Raw genomic sequence first — 18,688 nt, 5'->3', positions numbered from 1 at the left:
GTGTCTGTGTGTGTGGTGTCTGTGGTGTGTCTGTGTGTGTGGTGTGTCTGTGTGTGTGGTGTGTCTGTGTGTGTGGTGTGTCTGTGGTGCGTCTGTGTGTGTGGTGTGTCTGTGGTGTGTCTGTGTGTGTGGTGTGTCTGTGTGTGTGGTGTGTCTGTGTGTGTGGTGTGTCTGTGGTGCGTCTGTGTGTGTGGTGTCTGTGGTGTGTCTGTGTGTGTGGTGTGTCTGTGTGTGTGGTGTGTCTGTGTGTGTGGTGTGTCTGTGTGTGTGGTGTCTGTGGTGTGTCTGTGTGTGTGGTGTGTCTGTGGTGTGTCTGTGTGTGTGGTGTGTCTGTGTGTGTGGTGTGTCTGTGTGTGTGGTGTGTCTGTGGTGTGTCTGTGTGTGTGGTGTGTCTGTGTGTGTGGTGTGTCTGTGTGTGTGGTGTGTCTGTGGTGCGTCTGTGTGTGTGGTGTGTCTGTGGTGTGTCTGTGTGTGTGGTGTGTCTGTGTGTGTGGTGTGTCTGTGTGTGGTGTGTGTTTGTGTGTGTGTTGTGTCTATGCATGTCTTTCTCTGTGTGTGGTATGTGTCTCTGTGTGTTTGGTATGTATGGGTCTCTGTCGGGGGGTGTCTATGTGTGTGTCTGTGTGTGTGTGTGTGCACATGTGCACACGATGGCAGGAAGAGCTAAAAGCCTTCCAGAAAAATCCAGTAGGGGTGGGGGGTGGAAAGAGGCAGCCTTCGCCAAACACTAACAACCTGAAAATTAAAATAAGCTGTGCCTCTGGCTGTGACATCATCACTCCCTTCACAAAGTGTCCAATAGGGCATTTCCTGGTCATAACAAAGGAATGGTGAAAACTAGTTGCACTCACAGCTGAATTGCTTTCTCCTGTTGCCTTATCCTAAGTATGAGGTTTTGAGCTATAGGTGGACATTTGCAGGCCAGCTTCAGAACTGTGCCTCCACCCCTACAGTCATCCTGCAAGGCAACGGCTCTGCATTCCTAACAAGTGGCCTATAGAGAAAGCCTTGGGACCAACTCAGAGGAAGTCACTCAGCCTTACACAACTAGGGGAGGAAGACAGTTCCGTCTTTGCAGCTCACACTGTAGAAAATCAGCTTTTTCTTACAAATCAGCATCTCTGCTGCTTACTCATGTTCAGCTTGTGGCCAACTATGCCACTCCAGGATTTGTTTTCTTCTGTAATTTGGCCCAGGAGGGTCTGAGCTGCTGGTTTTTGTGCCAGTGCACAGTTGTATAGCCCAGAGGAGCCATCACGGGCAGCATTTTGAAGGAGTCTTTTAGAGAAAGCCTCACCTCCTTATGAACAAAGGCTAAAGGAAGTTTATTATCTTGGAGCCCAAGGTGAAAACAGTTTAGCTTTTAAAAGATCTATAAAAGTTACCCAAGGCTTCCTAGACCACGCCGGTCTGAGACACAAAAACAATAGAAACCCATATTTGCCTGGCTCTGAGCCATATTGCTCCAGCTCCCCGACTCCCAAAACCCCACCCACCAGTTCCAGATGTCCCCACAAGGGCTCATGAGGTCTCCAGAGAGGACAGTAGGCAGAGGCTCGGACAGGCAGGGACTGCAATGATGACTGGTGGCGTGAACCTCAGTTTCCTTATCTGTAAACTGCAAAATGTAAAATCTGAAAAGTGGAGATAAATCTCACTTCATGGGATTGTTCTCAGGACTAAATGATCCAGTAGATGTAAAGAACCTAAGCCCAGTGCCAGGCATCTGGTAAGTAATCAGTAAATGCTACCTACCACTACTACCAGCCACCACCATTACAGCCTCTTCATCAATACCTGGCCCATCCCTGGCTGGGCATGGTGGCTCACACCTGTAATCCCAGCACTTTGGGAGGCCAAGTTGGGCAGATCACCTGAGGTCAGGAGTTCGAGACCAGCCTGACCAATATGGTAAAACCCCGTCTCTACTAAAAATACAAAAAAGAAAAAAAATTAGCCAGGCATGGTGGTGCACAACTGCAGTCCCAGCTACCCGGGAGGCTGAGAGGAGAATTGCTTGAATCTGGGAGATGGAAGTTACAGTGAGCTGAGATCACGCCACTGACTCCACTCCAGCCTGAGCGACAAAGCAAGATTCCGTCTCAAAAAAAAAAAAAAAAAAATACCCGTCCCTGCTCCGGCTCTCCCCACCGGCCCTGACTTGGGTATTCTCTCCATGCCTCAGGAGCCAGTCACCTTTCCCAGGGATCTCCTCGGTCTTCTAAGGAGCCTGGCCAGCCTGCCCAGCAGACATGCCCGGGCATGTCTCCCTTACCCTCAGCCTCACTCTGGGCTGCTGTCAGGCAGATGCAGACACCCAGGGACACACAGGCAGAAACACCGCACCAGCAGTCTCAAGGCTCTCCGTCCCTGGCTGCCCCTCACATGGGGCACACCCATCCCCAGGCTCCCAACTAGGGGACCAAGGCTCTGAAGAAAGCAGCTCCTGGCAGGGATCGCGCTGTAAAAGCACAGGGCTGCTTAAGAGTCGCTGCTGCTGTCAGGAGCCCACAGGAGAAGCCAGTGGTGAAAGCCGAACACAAAACCCCCAGGACTAAGTCAGGCAAATTGGAGAAAGTAGCTGGGGGCACAAGGACACTTGGGATGGAAGACAGAGGAAAGATACCGGTCACAGAGCAACTTCCCCTAATTCCTACACTCCTCCACCCCACCATGAAAGTCTGGCATTGTCAACACCAAGCCAAAAAATCCCTTGAGGCAGCAATCTCAAACCCGACACTTCATAAATGCCAACTCTGACATTTACAGAATGACCTTTGACAAGTCTCTCTTCTTCTGAGGAAACCACAATTTCCTCATTTCAAAACAAGGAGAGCAGCCCAAATACCACGTCCCTCTACAACCAGGCCCTGGCCCTGGCCTCACCTCTGCTGCACTCCTGAATTCACCTTCCCTGAGTGCCTGCTCTGTGCTAGGGGCCACTAGGCCTGAGGAGCAAAGTCCGAAGGCTGCTGGAGAAATCTGGTCTCACCATTCCCATGCAGGCATGTGGGCAGGCGGTGTGGGCTGGGTGCACAGGGAATGCACTGAATTCACCTCCAGGAGCTGCCGCCTGAGCCTCTTGAAGGAACACAGGGAATTCAGGTAGAGAAGGCAGAGAGAATCCAGGCTCATGACTGTAATCCCAGCACTTTGGGAGGCCAAGGCGGGTGGATCACCTGAGGTCAGGAGTTCGAGACCAGCCTGGCCAACATGGTGAAACCCTGTCTTTACTAAAAATACAAAATTAGCCAGGTGTGGTGGTGGGCGCCTGTAGTCCTAGCTACTTGGGAGCCCGAGGCAGGAGAATCACTTGAACCTGGGAGGCGGAGATTGCAATGAGACAAGATTGTGCCACTGAACTCCAGCCTGAATGACAGAGCGAGAGTCCCTCTGAAAAAACAAAAAAAGAAGAAGACAGCAGAGAGGACATTCCAAGAAGGGAAACAAAGGTGGGAGGGAATGACAAGTGTGGAGTTTCTCAGGGGGAAGAAGGTGTGAAGTGAGGGGTAGCAGCTGTGCGCTGGAGGATTGTGGCCACGTGCTCTCTCAGGAGCCTGTGGGAGGTGGGCGTACCCCATCCAGGCCAGGAGCCGCAGGAACCTGTCTGTGCCTTGGGCCAAGGTCACACTGACTGCCTGAGCAGCCGAGGCTTGGTTGGGCAATCTCTGGAGAGGCACAGGGGTCAGCACAAGGTGGTGGCAGTGGGAATACAGGGATGGAGAGGAGGGGCAAGCGGGGGAAGCTGCCTCCCCAAAGAGCATGCCACTGGCTCAGCCGGCTCAGGGATGCAAAGCAGGCTAATTTTGAAGACCTGCTGTTCACCTTCTTCCCACTACACTGAGCGGCTTCAAACTCTCACTCCCTTGAATAAGACCAGCCTGTAATTAGTAAAACTCAGCAAACCAACCAGCGGTGAGTGTCATCAGCCCAGGCTGCAGGTTAGACTCACACGCGGAACTTGGGAACTTTTTAAATCCCAGTGTCCATGACCTTCTCCAGACCCAGGGAATCAGAACCTCTAGGGATGGGAGACCAGACTGCTGCATTTTTTTTCAAGCTTCCAGGTCATTCTAATGCACAGTCAGGGTTGAGAGCTCCTAGGCAGGCACCTTTAGAATACCTGGTTTCTTAAGCTGATGATCTTCCAGTGGCCCTTTGCTCCTACCCTTCCCATTGCAGAGATCACTGTTGCCCCTTTCTCCCTGCCTGGGGCAGTTTCCTACCCACCTCAGCTCTCAGCTGAAGCAACATCTCTGCAGAGGCACCCCCAAGCTCCCCAGATCCAGGTCATGGGCCGCTCCTATACTGTTCTTGCTCGTTTACATGTCTGCAGCTCCCAACTCTTAGCTCTGCAGGGGTGGGGGATTTTAGCTTAGCTATCATTTATCTGACACTGAGTAAACACAATATACACCCTTCTTGGATGACAAAATGAATGAATGAATCTTATTTACACTCTAATTTGCTTCTTCCTAGAATTGGAATTATCTCAAGTCCAAAATTTGAGTTCAAACAGTTTTTTCTCTGTACCAGTAGAGTGTTTGAAAAGAGGAGGCAAGGCCGGGTGTGGTGGCTCACACCTGTAATCCCAGCACTTTGGGAGGCCGAGGTTGGGTGGATCACCTGAGGTCAGGAGTTCGAGAACAGCCTGGCCAACATGGTGAAACCCAGTCTCTACTAAAAATAGAAAAATTAGCCTGGCATAGTGGCACATGCCTGTAGTCCCAGCTATTCAGGAGGCTGAGACAGGAGAATCGCTTGAACCCGGGAGGCAGAGGTTGCAGTGAGTCAAGATGGCGCCACTGAACTCCAGCCTGAACACACTGTCACACCCACAACAAGGCCTGGAGCTTTGGAAGGATGGAAGAGGTTTTTCCTGGAAAACATAGAAAAGGCCTTGCAGGGTCTGGGTGGGGTTCTCACCCCCTCTAAGGAAATTCTTTATCTGCAACTTCCCTGAAGATCTGAGGGACCCCCCTATCTGGAGGCCTTGCACAGTGGAGCACCTGGCAGACATGGTGGCACAGAAGGTAAGGCCAAGCGTCACAGCACCTGGCGGGATGGGAGGGGGCGGGCAAGGAAGAAGCTGAGCATGTTCAGACAAGGTTTAGGGTTGTCTGCTGGGGAGCACCTGCTGTTCACTATTGGCCCCCCGATGTCCAGCAAACAACTGACAACCACCAGGTTCAAAATGAAAATCCACTCCCTCCTTCTTCCCGTCCTCTCCCCCACTCAAAGGCACCTCCTCTCTGTGACTTCCCCATCTCTATAAATAACCCCACCATCAGCATTTCAGTCACTTTTGAATCCTCCCAGGCCCTGACTCTCACCCACTCATCCCATCCCCCGCAAGTGTCCATGTAGATACGGCCTCCTCGCCACCCATCCATTTTTGTGCCCCACAGTGGCCTTCTGCCTTAGCACTGTCACCCTCTCATCCCCTGCATTCCTCCCTCAGGCCACCGCCAGGACAGGCCCACCCATGGGACTCCCCTCATCAAAACCTTCATCAGACCCAAGTGTCCCGTGAGCAGCCTTTGGGCGTCACACAATGCGGTGGCACATGTCTGTAATCCTTGCTACTAGGGGGACTGAGGTGGGAGGATCACAGCATCCCAGGAGTTCAAGGCCAGCCTGGGCAACATAGCAAGACCCCATCTCTAATTAATTAATTAGAATGGGAAAAAATAAGACTCCACAAAATGAAGGCAACATCCCTCCCTGGCCTGGCCTGACTCTCTTCCAAACAGACTCCACAGTCTGCCATTTGCTCAAACCCCAAAATAGGTCCCATGCTTTGGTGGCTGCTCATCTCCATTTGGAAGAAATGTCACCATCCTAGGGTCAACAGCCTGCTCATTCTTCAGGGCCTCCTCCATGCAGCCCTCCCTGACACCCCCACCCACTATGGGGGGATGGAGCACCCCCACACCAGCACTGGAGCTGCAAAGTGCTTCCTAGTGCTGCCAATCTGTGATCTTCAAGTGAACCAACAGCTGTGCCCTCCCTCACACCCAGCCTTTGTCAGCCCCTGGCTGCAGTTTGGAGAGCAGCTGGGCGCAGTGGCTCACGCCTGTAATCCCAGCATTTTGGGAGGCCAAGGAGGGTGGATCATGAGGTCAAGAGATCAAGACCATCCTGGCCAAGATGGTGAAACTCCATACAAAAATTAGCTGGGTCTGGTGGCGCATGCCTGTAATCCCAGCTACTCAGGAGGCTGAGGCAAGAGAATCACTTGAGCTTGGGAGGTGGAGGTTGCACTGAGCCAAGATCATGCCACTGCACTCCAGCCTGGTGACAGAGCAAGACTGTTTCCAAAAAAAAAACAAGAACAGCTTTGCCCCTCACTAGCTGTGGGACAGTGGGTGAGTCCCTTAGCCTCTCTGGGCCACAGCTTCTTCATCTTTCCCTGGGTACTGTGAGGACTGATTGGGGCCACCGCAGTGCAATGCACTGAACGTCGTAAGTGTTCCATAAACAGCGGTTGCTTCAGGTGGCTCAGCTGTGAGACTTGTCTGCAGACACACGTGACCGGACATCTCCCAAGATCCCCACTCACTGTCAGCTGTCCTCTAGTTGCATCTGATGACCTTGCTCGGGGATTTTCTGAGCCTGCCCTTCCTCAAGGTGAAGGTGCCCCTCTGGCAGCAATTGCTTCCCCCACGGCCGGCCCTGCTCCCCGTGGCTCCTCAGAGAGCATGTCTGAGGCACATTCTCCTCCAGAGCCTGGCAGGTCTGAACCACTGCAGGGACATTTGCAGGCAGGATGGAGCACCCCCACACTAGCAGTGGAGCTGCAGTGCCTCCTAGAGCTGCCAGCCTGTCATCTTCAAGTGAACTTAATGGTGGAAGAAAAACATCTCGGCACTTGGTTGAGGCTAAATGGACCTATATGCACTAATTCAGTCACACTCAGCTTTCTCATACCTAACGTGCTCTCCCAGTGCCTCAGTCATGCGTTCATTTGTGAAGATTTCCCGCTTCAAGGACAGTACTTTCCAGATGGGACCAGAAGGCAGACCCTGACAAGGCCTTCTGCAGATGACTGGGCAGATTCTAGGTTAACCACACCTCAGGGTCAAGTGTAGAGGGAGGGGGCCGCTGCCTGGAAGAACTCAGCGGGGAGAGGAGCTCAATTCTGAGCCGGCTACAGGAACAGAGCCAGGGAGAGGCATGCGTCCAACCCACGGCCAGTCAGTATTGTCCTCAGCAGAGAAAATAGCCCATTCTCTGTGTCCTCCGTGACTTCACCAAATGCAGACTGTGAGCCCAAATGAACATGGCACCAGAGAAGCACAAAGCCACAAGCTCTTGTTATTCCTGTGTCTGCATGATTCATGCCACACCACTGGGACCTGATGGAGGACGTGGGATGTCCTGCCATTCCAGCAGGGGACAGCTGTTTCAAAGCCCGTAACATCCCAAAGGTGACATTCTTTATAGTCATCCTCTACTGCCCTCAGGAATGCACTTTTACTCCCCAGGTGAACACCATCAGAGGGGCATTTTTCAATAGGAGACATTTTCTTCCCAGCCCTAGAGTCCGCAGTCGGGGACTGTCATGACTGGGAACTGACCTGCATGGCCACTGGGCAGCGCCAGGCTGGACTCTACGCTGCTCTGCGAAAATGCAGCCCGTGGGTCTCAGCAACCCCACCCTTTCACCTACAGCCTGGCCAGGGAAGGGCAGCCGACTCAACCCACAGGCTCTCACTTCCTCTTTCCAAGAACAGAAATAAGGCAACAACTTAACACTTGCAGAGACTTTTGTACCCTTTCTACTCCTGGACTTCGGTCTTTCCTGAGTACTTTTCTTCCCTCTTTTGCAGCACTCCCTCTGTGCTCCCCACGCAGCTTTCTGTTTCTGGCTTGCTCTCTCTGCTCTCTTCCCTCTTTGCGCTCTTGTGCCTAGGCTCCTAGAGCATCCGTTCGTTCTGGGCTTTCTTTCTCCCCGCACCTCTCATGTCTCCCTCCTCCCTTTCTAAGTCCTGAGCCTAGAGTCCCCTCCACCTCTTTCCCAGGCCCTACTCCCCTCTGTCTCAAACTCCTCCTTCTCCTCAATTCAGAAGAAAGCTGAGAGATCTCCTGTCTCCTCCCCCTTCACCTCCCTCCTCTCCCCACAGGCACACAAAAGGGGACAGAGGCACCAGATGGCCCGGTGCTAAAAGAGGGGCTCAGGGAGGCTGCCACCCACAGAGGCCCCTGCTGGGCCTTCGAACTAGTCCAAGCTGCTGCCCAGCCCAGCCGCCCAGCTGGCAGAGGAGCAGGGCAAAGGGCCAGCCTCCCCAGCACGAGGCCAGCTCCCCCTGCCCGGCCTGCCCTGGGGCCAGCCCGGAGAGGGGCACGCTTGCCAGCTGAAAAGCAGAGGGTGTCAGCATGTGTCCAAGCCTCAAGTGCCAGGGACAAGGGTCCGAAGGTCTATGGGGACACTGGGCTTACCCAGGAAGAAGGAGAGGAGGGGCTGGCAGTCTGCTCTTTCTATGGAACAGGCTGTACCAAGGAGGGGGCCTCCACAATGGGTGAGCAGGCCACAGGGGAGCCAACAATCCTCCAAGTCCCCTCACAAAAAAGAAGATTTAGTGATGCAGTGTCTAACGTTAACAGCTACCATTCATTCAGTGGGTAGCTCAGCCAGGCATTATGCTAAGTCATTTCCTATACTATCCCTAATCCTTCAAGAGTCCTGCAGGGTAAACATTTGATCCCTATTGTACAGACAAGAAAACTGAGGCTAAGAGAGGTTAAATGATTCTCCAGGCATCATAGCTGGAAAGCCAGTTAACTCGGTTTATTCCAGGGCTCAAGCGACCCTCCCACCTCAGCCCCAGAAGTAGCTAGGCCTACAGGCATGCACCACCCTGCCCACAGCGAGATGGGTTCTCACTATATTGCCCAGGCTGAGCTCCAATGATCCCCACACCACCTTGGCCTCCCAGACTGCTGGGATTACAGATATGAGTCACTGTGCCTAGCCTAGTTAACACAGCTTAAAGTTCCTTTTCCAGTTAAAATTCTGTAAGTCCTGCCGGGCGTGGTGGCTCATGTCTATAATCCCAGCACTTTGCGAGGCTGAGGCAGGTGGATCACCTGAGGTCAGGAGTTTGAGACCAGCCTGATCAACATGGCGAAATCTCGTCTCTACTAAAAATACAAAAATTAGCTGGGCATGGTGGGGGCACCTGTAATCCCAGCTATTTGGGAGGCTGAGGCAGGAAAATCGCTTGAACCCAGGAGGTGGAGGTTGCCAAGATCCAGACACTGCACTCCAGCTTGGGTGACAAAGCAAGACTCAGTCACACAAAAAAAAATAATAATAATTCTGTAAGTCCTGCTAAGATGGCATTGCAAAGGCAGGCACCTAACAATGCCCCTACTAAGCCCTTCAATAAAGCCACAGGCAGGCCAGGCGCGGTGGCTCACACCTGTAATCCCAGCACTTTGGGAGGCCAAGGCAAGCGAATCACTTGAGGTCAGGCATTTGAGACCAGCCTGGCCAACACGGTGAAACCCTGTCTCTACTAAAAATACAAAAAAAAAAAAAAAAAAATAGCTGGGCGTGGTGGCACGTGCCTGTAGTCCCAGCTACATGGGGGGCTGAGGCAGGAGAATTGCTTGAACCCAGGAGGTGGAGGTTGCAGTGAGCTGAGATTGCATCACTGCATTCCAGTCTGGGCAACAGAGCTAAACTTTGTCTCAGAAAAAAAAAAAAAAAAAGAAAGGCCACAGGCAGACGCTTCCAATTCAGTTCTCCATTGCACATGCCTGTGTGGCTTTTTTAAACATCAAGCTCCAAAGTCCCCTCCTCTGGAGGTTCTGATGTCCCCAGCCTCTCCAGAAACGCTTGTGCAGGAACAGGAGCATGAAGTGGGGCGGACTCGAGTTCCCAGTACAGTCACACGACATGGGAAAAGATACTTTCATCCCTCAGAGCCTCAGCTTCCTACTATAAAAAAACGGAGATAATAATGTTTGCTTTACCCACGTCATGAGGAGTGTAGGGTGCTTGGCATGGTGCCAGGCACTCCACAGGTGCTGTTCTGACGTCAGCTCCCCTTTACTGCCCTTCAGAAACCTGAGGCTGCAGCATCCACACTCTAGAGAGCTAAAGAGAAAAGGGTGTAGCCCATGAATACTACTCCAGTTATTCCGACCTTTGATTCTGGCCCTCATCGAAGTCCATGCACCCCGCCCCAGGGTCAGGCAGCTCCCACAGGGCTGCAGGACAGACAACAAGCCAGTATAGGACGGGGGATTTCCAGAGGCAGGACCTCTGCTCTCAGAATTTTCATGGAAAGGTTTCAAAACTGACCAGCTCCACCTGCAAAAGGTCACCATCCAGGCTGGCTGAGAGTTTGTGGAAACCTATCAGTCCATCAAACTGTACCCCAGCCTTCCTTCCATCATCTGCCAGAGCCCGTATTTCCAGAGCCACCTCTACCAGTTGCCCCTCTGGACGCCACAGCCCCGCTCCCAGGTTCAGGCCCTTCTGCCTCATCCAGCTGCCATGAGCCCCTCAGGACATTCTCTCCTGCCAGCCCCAGGCATTTCCCAGCCATCACCCAAATCCCATGTCCCCAATTTAAAAGGCAATGAGTAGCTTCCAAATACACCCTTCACTGTTTACTAAGAGTTGACTTTGAGTCACCTGGAGGATGGGCCCACTCCCAGTAGCCCGGGTGAGAATCCTTTCTTTCCACCTTTTGAACAGAGAACAAGTGGGTTCCAGGAAATGTCTGGAGTGCCTGCTACCTCTCCAGAGTAAACTCAAACCTCCACTCATTCTCAAAAAGCAACCTGGCTGGAGGCCCTGTTTCACAGGCACCCTGCTGGGCACATTCGCCTTCTTCAGCTTCCCTTCTTGAGAAACAAGGAGGTCAGTGCTGTTATCTTTATTTTATAGATGAGGCGACTGAAGTCGTTTGTTCATTTGTGAACTCAGGATTTAATCCGGGGACTTCTAGGTCCCAGACAAGAGCATTTTCTACTCCACTGTGTCTGCCTCTAAAATCTCTCAGGCCGGGCGCAGGCTCATGCTTGTAATCCTAGCACTTTGGGAGGCCGAGGCGGGCAGATCATCTGAGGTCAGGAGTTCAAGACCTGCCTGACCAACAAGGCAAAACCCTGTCTCTACTAAACATACAAAAATTAGCTGGTGTGGGGGCAGTGCCTGTAATCCCAGCTACTCAGGAAGCTGAGGAAGGAGAATGGCTTAAACCCAGGAGGCAGAGGTTGCAGTCAGCAGAGATCACACCATTGCACTCCAGCCTGGGTGACAGAGTGAGACTCCATCTCAAAAAAATAAAATAAATCTACCTCGAACCTATTTCTTGCCCTCTTTGTTGCCCCCATCCAAGGGGGCACCATCCAAGCCACCATAGCCAAGACCTGGGTCACTATAACGGGCTCCTATCTGGTCTCCTTGTTCTCACTCTTGGTCCCAAGCATCTATTTTCCACAACAGCCAGGATGGTCTTTTTCATGAAGTGATCATGTATCTCTCCCCTGCTGCACATAAAATAAAATCAAACTCCTCACCACGGCATACAACGCCTGTGTGACCTGTCCCTTCCCTCTCCCCACTGCCCCTGATACTTCATTTCCCCTCAGCCACCACACTCTGGCCACACTGGCCTCCCTTCCTTTTTTTTTTTTTTTGAGATGGGAGTTTCACTCTTGTTACCCAGGCTGGAGGGCAATGGCGAGATCTCGGCTCACTGCAACCTCCACCTCCTAGCTTCAAATGATTCTCCTGCCTCAGCCTCCTGAGTAGCTGGGATTACAGGCACCCCCTGACCACGCCCAGCGAATTTTGTATTTTTAGTAGAGATGGGGTGTCTCTATGTGGGTCAGGCTGGTCTCGAACTCCCGACCTCAGGTGATCCGCCTGTCTCAGCCTCCCGAAGTGCTGGGATTATGGGCGTGAGCCACTGTGCCCAGCACATTCCTGAAGTCTTTTCCTACCCTGAGATCTTGACACTTGATGTTTCTTCTCCTTTCTTCTTGTCGCTCCGTATATTACTTTATTTCCTTCATAGCATTTATAACTATTTGAAACTTTTGAATTTATTTACATCTTGAGTGTCTTGTCTTCATTGACCAATGTAAGCTTCACAAGATAATTTTATCATGCTCTCCACGGCACCCTTGTGCCTGGAACAGCACCTGGCCAATAGTAAGTGCTCAATAATTATCCACCAGATGAATGAATGAAGGCTAAGGAGACCTCAGAGATGATGGGACGGAAAAGCATCAGCAGAAGAAAGCTGGAGCAGTTTTGCCTGCGGTATGTTCAGCAGAAGTGGCCCGGTGAGCCTCATAGTCAGCTATGCCACAGTGCACCTCGGGTCTGGGACAGAGGAAGGACGGTCAGTGTGTGCCCCCAGAGAGGGAACTATTTGGAAATTGGGAGAGTAAAGAAAGAAGAATAAAAATGTTGGGTTTTGTAGTGGTGGCTGCTATTTTTTAAGCCCACTCAGTGAGGGTTTTCTGCAGTGGCTCAACATAAGCAAACACTAGAGCTAAAAAAAAAATAGAGGAACTAGAAAACTGGAAAGAACTAAATGCTGTGCTGAAGTGAAATAGGTTCCCCAGAGTCTGATCTCGTGCGTGTGGGCTCACATGACCCTTAGGGAGGCCTCCTCCAGAAGAAAACAGAAGGAGGAGGAGAAGGAGGAGGAGGAGGGAGAGGGAGGAAAAGGAGGAGGGGGGAGGGGGAGGAGGGGCAGGGGAGAAGGAGGGGCAAGGAAGGAGGGGCAGGAGGAGAAGGGGTGAGGGGGAGGAAGAGGGACAAGGAAAGAGGAGGAGGAGAGGAGGAGGAGGGAGAAGAGGAGAGTGGGGGAAGAAAAGGAGGAGGAGTAGGGGAAGAAAAGGAGGAGGAGGAGATGGGAAAGGAAGGGAAGGGGAAGAGGAGAAACAGCAGCCATCAACAAAGCAGCCCAGTGACCATAAGGTAGGAGTGGCCCATTGACAGAAGTCCTTGACACTTACAGTCATGTAGGGAAGTCTCTGCCTGGGTTCCTAGAATGCACTCTGACTTCAGAGAGACACTAGCATAGACATGGTGAGAGGATGTAGGGTGGAAAGCAATCCAGCACCCCTGTGAAAACTCAAGTCCCTCCTTCCCAACTCCTCCAGCCTGGGCTGAGCCCCTCCTGTTCTGTGAGCTGTGCTGGACTGGGCTCCCTCTGCTGCAGACTGTGTCTCTGAGGATACTCAACGCCTCAGAAGACACGGGCCACGTCTCTCTGGAGCACCCATTCTACCTGATTATTTGCTGGGAGGTATTGTTTTTAATTAAACAAGGATTTTGTTTTGCCATAGATGCAAAATGTACATGACTTTTTTTTTTTGAGAGGGTCTTACTCTGTCACCCTGTGCAGGGGCACCATCACAGCTCACTGCAGCCTCAACTTCCAGGCTCAAGTGATCCTCCAACATCAGTCTCCCAAGTAGCTGGGATTACAGGGGCCACCACCATGCCCAGCTATTTTCTTTTTTTTTTTGATGGAATTTCACTCTTGTTGCCCAGGCTGGAGTGCAATGGTGCGATCTTGGCTCACCGCAACCTCTGCCTCCCTGGTTCCAGTGATTCTCCTGTCTCAGCCTCCCGAGTAGTTGGAATTGCAGGCATGTACCAAGACACCTGGCTAATTTTTTTGTATTTTTAGTCGAGACGGAGGTTCTCCATGTAAATTTTTATATTTTTCTTTAGAGACAGGGTTTTGCCATGTTGCCCAGGCTGGTCTTGAATCCCTGGGCTCAAATGATCTTCCCGCCTCAGCCTCCCAAAGTGCTGGGATCACAGGTGTGAGCCACTGTGCCCGGTCAAAATGTACATGACTTTGTAAAGTAAGATGTGAGTTTTTCATAAATTTCACACCAGTAGTAGTTACTACAAATAGCCCAAGGGGGGCCGGGTGCGGTGGCTCACGCCTATAATCCCAGCACTTTGGGAGGCCGAGGCGGGTGGATCACGAGGTCAAGAGATCGAGACCATTCTGGTCAACAAGGTGAAACCCCATCTCTACTAAAAATACAAAAATTAGCTGGGCATGGTGGTGCGCGCCTGTAGCCCCAGCTACTCGGGAGGCTGAGGCAGGAGAATTGCTTGAACCCAGGAGGCGAAGGTTGTGGTGAGCCGAGATTGCGCCATTGCACTCCAGCCTGGGTAACAAGAGCAAAACTCCATCTCAAAAAAAAATAGCCCAAGGGGCATTTATTCTCTCCTGTTTTTCAGCGGTATTAAGAAAAGCAGTGTAGTGGTTAGGTCCACGGGCTCTGGGACTGCGCTGCCTGAGTTTGAATCCAGGCTCTGCTTGTTACTCCACCATTCTGTGCCTCAGTTTCTGTGTCTATAAAGTCAGGGTGATGGTAATAGCCCTGACCTCATAGAACTAGCTGAGTTCATGCACATAAGGTGTTTGCTCAGAACGGTGCCTGGCACATGGTGAGCACTAAATGTCAGCTATTTTATGACTCTGGTAGACAGGCTGAGAAGCCATCCGAGCCCACAACAGCCAGTCCCATGCCGCCTTGAGCTACCCTCTCTCCCCAATGAGAGTACTGTAGCATGGGGGGCGGGGATGATGGTCTGGCTCTTGGGTGTGACTGATGAGGAATGGGCACTAACTAGCAGCTGTCCCACAGACACGGCACCCCCTCCAGAGAGGTGGATGTGATGGAACCACGTGGCTCTCACCTCAGGCCCCTGCCACAAGCTGCTTCCCTTACCTGGAAGGCACTTCCCAGCTGTTCACCATCACTGTCTTCCCCTTTGCCACCAACTCCCATCCAGCCTCAGGACCAGAGCTGTGACTAAGGACACAAAACGTAAGGGGCCCTCGTCACTCCCAGGGTCATGCAGCGATCAGGACTCAGTTCAGCTGTCACTTTCTCCAGGATGCCTTCCCTGAATCCCATCCATCTAAGTCTTCCTGGTGTCCCTCACTGCACTGACTTCCAATCAAATGCCACTGTAACCCATCACCTTGCCTGGCTGCGCTCCGTCATGAGCTCCTGGGGGTCGGGCACATTTCCTCATTCTTGTTCTACCCGTAGAGCCTCACACTCGCCAAGACAGAGAAGGCACCCGGCAAGTGTTAGGTGAGTAAATGTTGAATGGATCTTTCTCCAGGGGACCCCACCCCAAAGCCTGGCAAAAGCAAAATAATATGTTCATCTCCCAGGTAGGGTAAGAGACTAGAAAAGGGGCCAAGGAAGGGATAAGAGAAGGAGGGCAGCATGGAGGAGCACTAGGAATTGGCTGATGGTAGAAATGCCCCTGACCTTAGGAAAAATACTGAAGAATGGGGGAGAGCACACCCTTCTCTCCCTTCCTGAAAAGACAGCATTCGGGAACTCACCCAATCATTCCTCCATTCATACAACAGTCCTGTGCTGGGCACCAGCTGGCACCAGGCATGCTGCTGAGCAAGGAGACAGGGAAGGGAGAGCCCTGCTCCAGGCTCCTGGGAGAACTGGGGGCCCAGCTGTTTCTGCGTCTCTCCTTGCTGAAATGGGCATGGGGGCTCAGGCCTCATGTGCCTGGTCATGCAGTAAGAACGCTGCCAGCCTTCAGGCCAGTGTGTGACAATCCTACTGTAGGAATTGTGCTTCTGGAGAGACGCAGCGAGGTGTGATGAAAACGCACCACAAGACCAGGCACAGTAGCTCCCGTCTGTGATCCCAGTACTTTGGGAGGCTGAGGTGGGAGGATCACATGAGGCCAGGACTTCAAGACCAGCCTGGTCAATGGGACAAAACCCCGTCTCTACTGAAAATACAAAAATTAACCGGGCATGGTGGCATGCGCCTGTAGTCCCAGCTACTCGGGAGGCTGAGGCAAGAAAATCACTTGCCTCCTGGGTGCAGAGATTGAAGTGAGCCAAGACTGCACCACTGCACTCCAGCCTAGGCAGCAAAGCAAGATTCTGTCTCCAAAAATAAATCAAGTTGTGGGGTTCTGGGCATCACTGATCCTCTTGTCCCTGGTCCCCTATCCCTTGTCCCTCCCTGTGGCAGTCCTGGATAGGTCCCCAAATGGCAAAAAAAAAAAAAAATCCCTACACTGGAGAGCCTGCCTATAAATAGGAAAGGCCAGAGGAGACAGGGAAGGAGAAAAGAATTTGCCTGAATTTGATCCCTAGGTGCAGCCCATAACTGCTGAGTGGCTGTGGGTCTGCCATCTAGGCTCTCTGTGCCTCAGTCCCAGTATTGCTGATTGAATGACATGACACATGTAAAGACCTGGCACAGCCTGTAGTAGGCTTCAACAAATGCTAACTGCCTTCCTTTGAATAATGAACTACACAAGATATACATAGTTTTATAAAACTTATTTTATGCTGTAGTGTCTCCTCCAGTTAAAATACTATTTTCTAAGGCTGATCATTTGTCAAATAATGACTACAGCTGCAAAGCATCCAAAACTCCACTTCCGGTCAGCAGAGCCCCACTCAGTGTTCTGGGGACAGGGAGCATGAGCGAGGGGCAATACCTCCACCTGGAGCATCTAGAAATGCTAACAAAAGGGGTGAAACTGGGGCTAGGTCGGAAGACAAATAGATGGGGAGGTGAGCAGAGATGGGTGAGAGCAAGGGAGGCCAGAGAAAAAGAACAGCTTGAGCAAGCATGTGGCAGAGGAGAGGTACGGCATACTTGGGAACCACAAACAGGTCACCTGCCTGGGGGACGGTAATATGTGCGAAGATTGGATAGGAGATGTCGCACTGCAGACAATCAGTGTCCAGTCCAGAAGGGCCTTTCAGCAAACATAACGGGTTTGTACTTATCTTGACAGAGAGGCATCTGCAGCAGCAGTGTAGACAGGCGAGAATGGGGAGGCTCTAGGCAGGGAGCCCAGTCTACAGGCCACTGTGATGACCACACTGATATATGATTCAAGCCTGGATTGGGACAGTGGCCCAAGAGGGGAAGAGATGTTCAAGTTGGGGGTGGGGGGGGAAACAGACCTAGAGGCCAGGCATGGTCGCTCAGGCTTCTAATCCCAGCATTTTGGGAGGCCAAGGTGGGTGGATCATGAAGTCAGGAGCTCAAGACCAATCTGTCCAACATGGTGAAACCCTGTTTCTACTAAAAAATACAAACATTAGCTAGGTGTGATGGCGCAGGCCTGTAGTCCCAGCTACTTAGGAGACTGAGGCAGGAGAATCACTTGAACCTGGGAGGCAGAGGTTGCAGTGAGCCGAGATCACGCCACTACCCGCCAGCCTGGGCCACAGAGTGAGACTCTGTCTCAAAAAAAAAAGAAAAGAAAAGAAAAACAGACCTAGAGAGTAGGAGCGAGAGAAAGGGAAGTTAACTAGGAAAACATCCACATTCCAGGCAGCTGCACTCATGACTATTCACTGAGACAAGGGAACCCTGGAGGAGTCAAGAGTAGGGAACTAGGTTTTAGATTAAATGAATTTGGAATACTTAACGGACCCCTAGGTGGTGTCCCATAGAACTTGCCAGCAGGATGAGTTCAAACTGGAATCTGTGAATATTCACTATGTACTCTTAGGCCTCCACAGTTCTGTTTTCTTATCTGTAAAATGAGGCTGCTACTTACTTCATAGAATTACTATTATTTTTGAGACAGTCTCGCTCTGTCACCTAGGCTGGAGTGCAGTGGCGCAATCTCAGGTCACTGCAACCTCTCCTCTCAGGTTCAAGCGATTCTTGTGCCTCAGCCTCCTGAGTAGCTGGAATTCCAGGCACGTGCCACCACACCCACTAATTTTTATATTTTTGGTAGAGGTGGTGTTTCATCACATTGGCCAGGCTTGTCTCGAACTCCTGATCTCAAGTGATCTGCCTGACTTGGCCTCCCAAAGTGCTGAGATTACAGGAGTGAGCCACCTACTTCATAGAATTATTGAAAGAATGTGGGCTAAAGAAGACAGCCATGAAAAAGCACCAAGCCTCTTAGCTGGCACATGGCAGGAACTCCATGAATATCGGTTGAATCTGAAGGTGACTGTGATCATGGATATTTCTGTGTTTAAGTGCCATCACAACCAGGGTGTGGGCAGCTTGGTGCTTTTTGTCACGGGCTCCCCGGGCGGTTCCAGTTAGGTGGAGAGGACAGTGGTCAGAGCTGCTGCGTGGCCAGCTGCTGAGAAGGGAGTTCTTCATGTCCACCTCCTCAGCCCCCACCCCAGCGACAGGCCTTACCTCTTCCAGACCCCCTGAAGCCAGCCACCCTGCCTAACAGGATTCCAAAGACTAGGAGAACCTCCCCAGCCTGACTCAGGCAAACTGAATGCCCTGCCTCCAATGAGCAGGGGCCCCGAGGCAAGTCTTGCTCTGGGAAGATAAACAGGTTTTTATTACCTCCACCTAAGACCAAGCCTCAACCTCCAGCTGCTGTGAGACACTCATTCCCAGGAAGAAAAATGATCTTTAATTGCAGTAGTACATGTGACACCTCCTTGGTAGACTGCAAGCTCCCTGAGGGCAGGAACTGGGTCCCACAGGCTCTCATCTGAGTACGTGGTCAAGGAAGGTTTGTTGAGTTCTAACGCATGCGTGTTTGGTTTCTGCTTCTGAGCTAGGGTCTCTTGCCAGGTAAGCAGAGCTAGATGTACTCCTCGAACTCAGTGGAAAATGTCATGGTGGGTCAAGGTTAATAGGATCCAGGACCAACAGTCCCTGCTGCTTCCTTCTCCTCCTTCCCACCTCC

General features: G+C 51.8%; 1 long non-coding RNA gene across 8 annotated transcripts in view; it reads right to left on the bottom strand.

Moving 5' to 3' along the window:
- Positions 1–18,688, bottom strand: part of LOC118149156 (uncharacterized) — a 79,496-nt gene that overhangs the window by 48,694 nt on the left and 12,114 nt on the right. For 2 of the 8 annotated variants that reach the window (XR_013528972.1, XR_013528968.1), the window contains exon 3: positions 14,734–14,817. The exons of 1 other annotated variant lie outside the window; for it this stretch is intronic. This is a non-coding gene — a long non-coding RNA (uncharacterized LOC118149156). Of the gene's footprint in view, positions 1–9,519; positions 12,350–14,733; positions 14,818–14,989; positions 15,155–18,688 lie in introns of those variants that run through there. 5 more of the 8 variants (XR_013528969.1, XR_013528967.1, XR_013528970.1 and 2 more) reach the window with 5 other exon arrangements.

Source organism: Callithrix jacchus, chromosome 18 (genome assembly GCF_049354715.1).
Source record: "Callithrix jacchus isolate 240 chromosome 18, calJac240_pri, whole genome shotgun sequence".
NCBI lineage: Eukaryota > Metazoa > Chordata > Mammalia > Primates > Cebidae > Callithrix > Callithrix jacchus.
The sequence above is the reverse complement of the archived record's forward strand: the minus strand, read 5'-3'. Positions and strand labels throughout refer to the sequence as shown.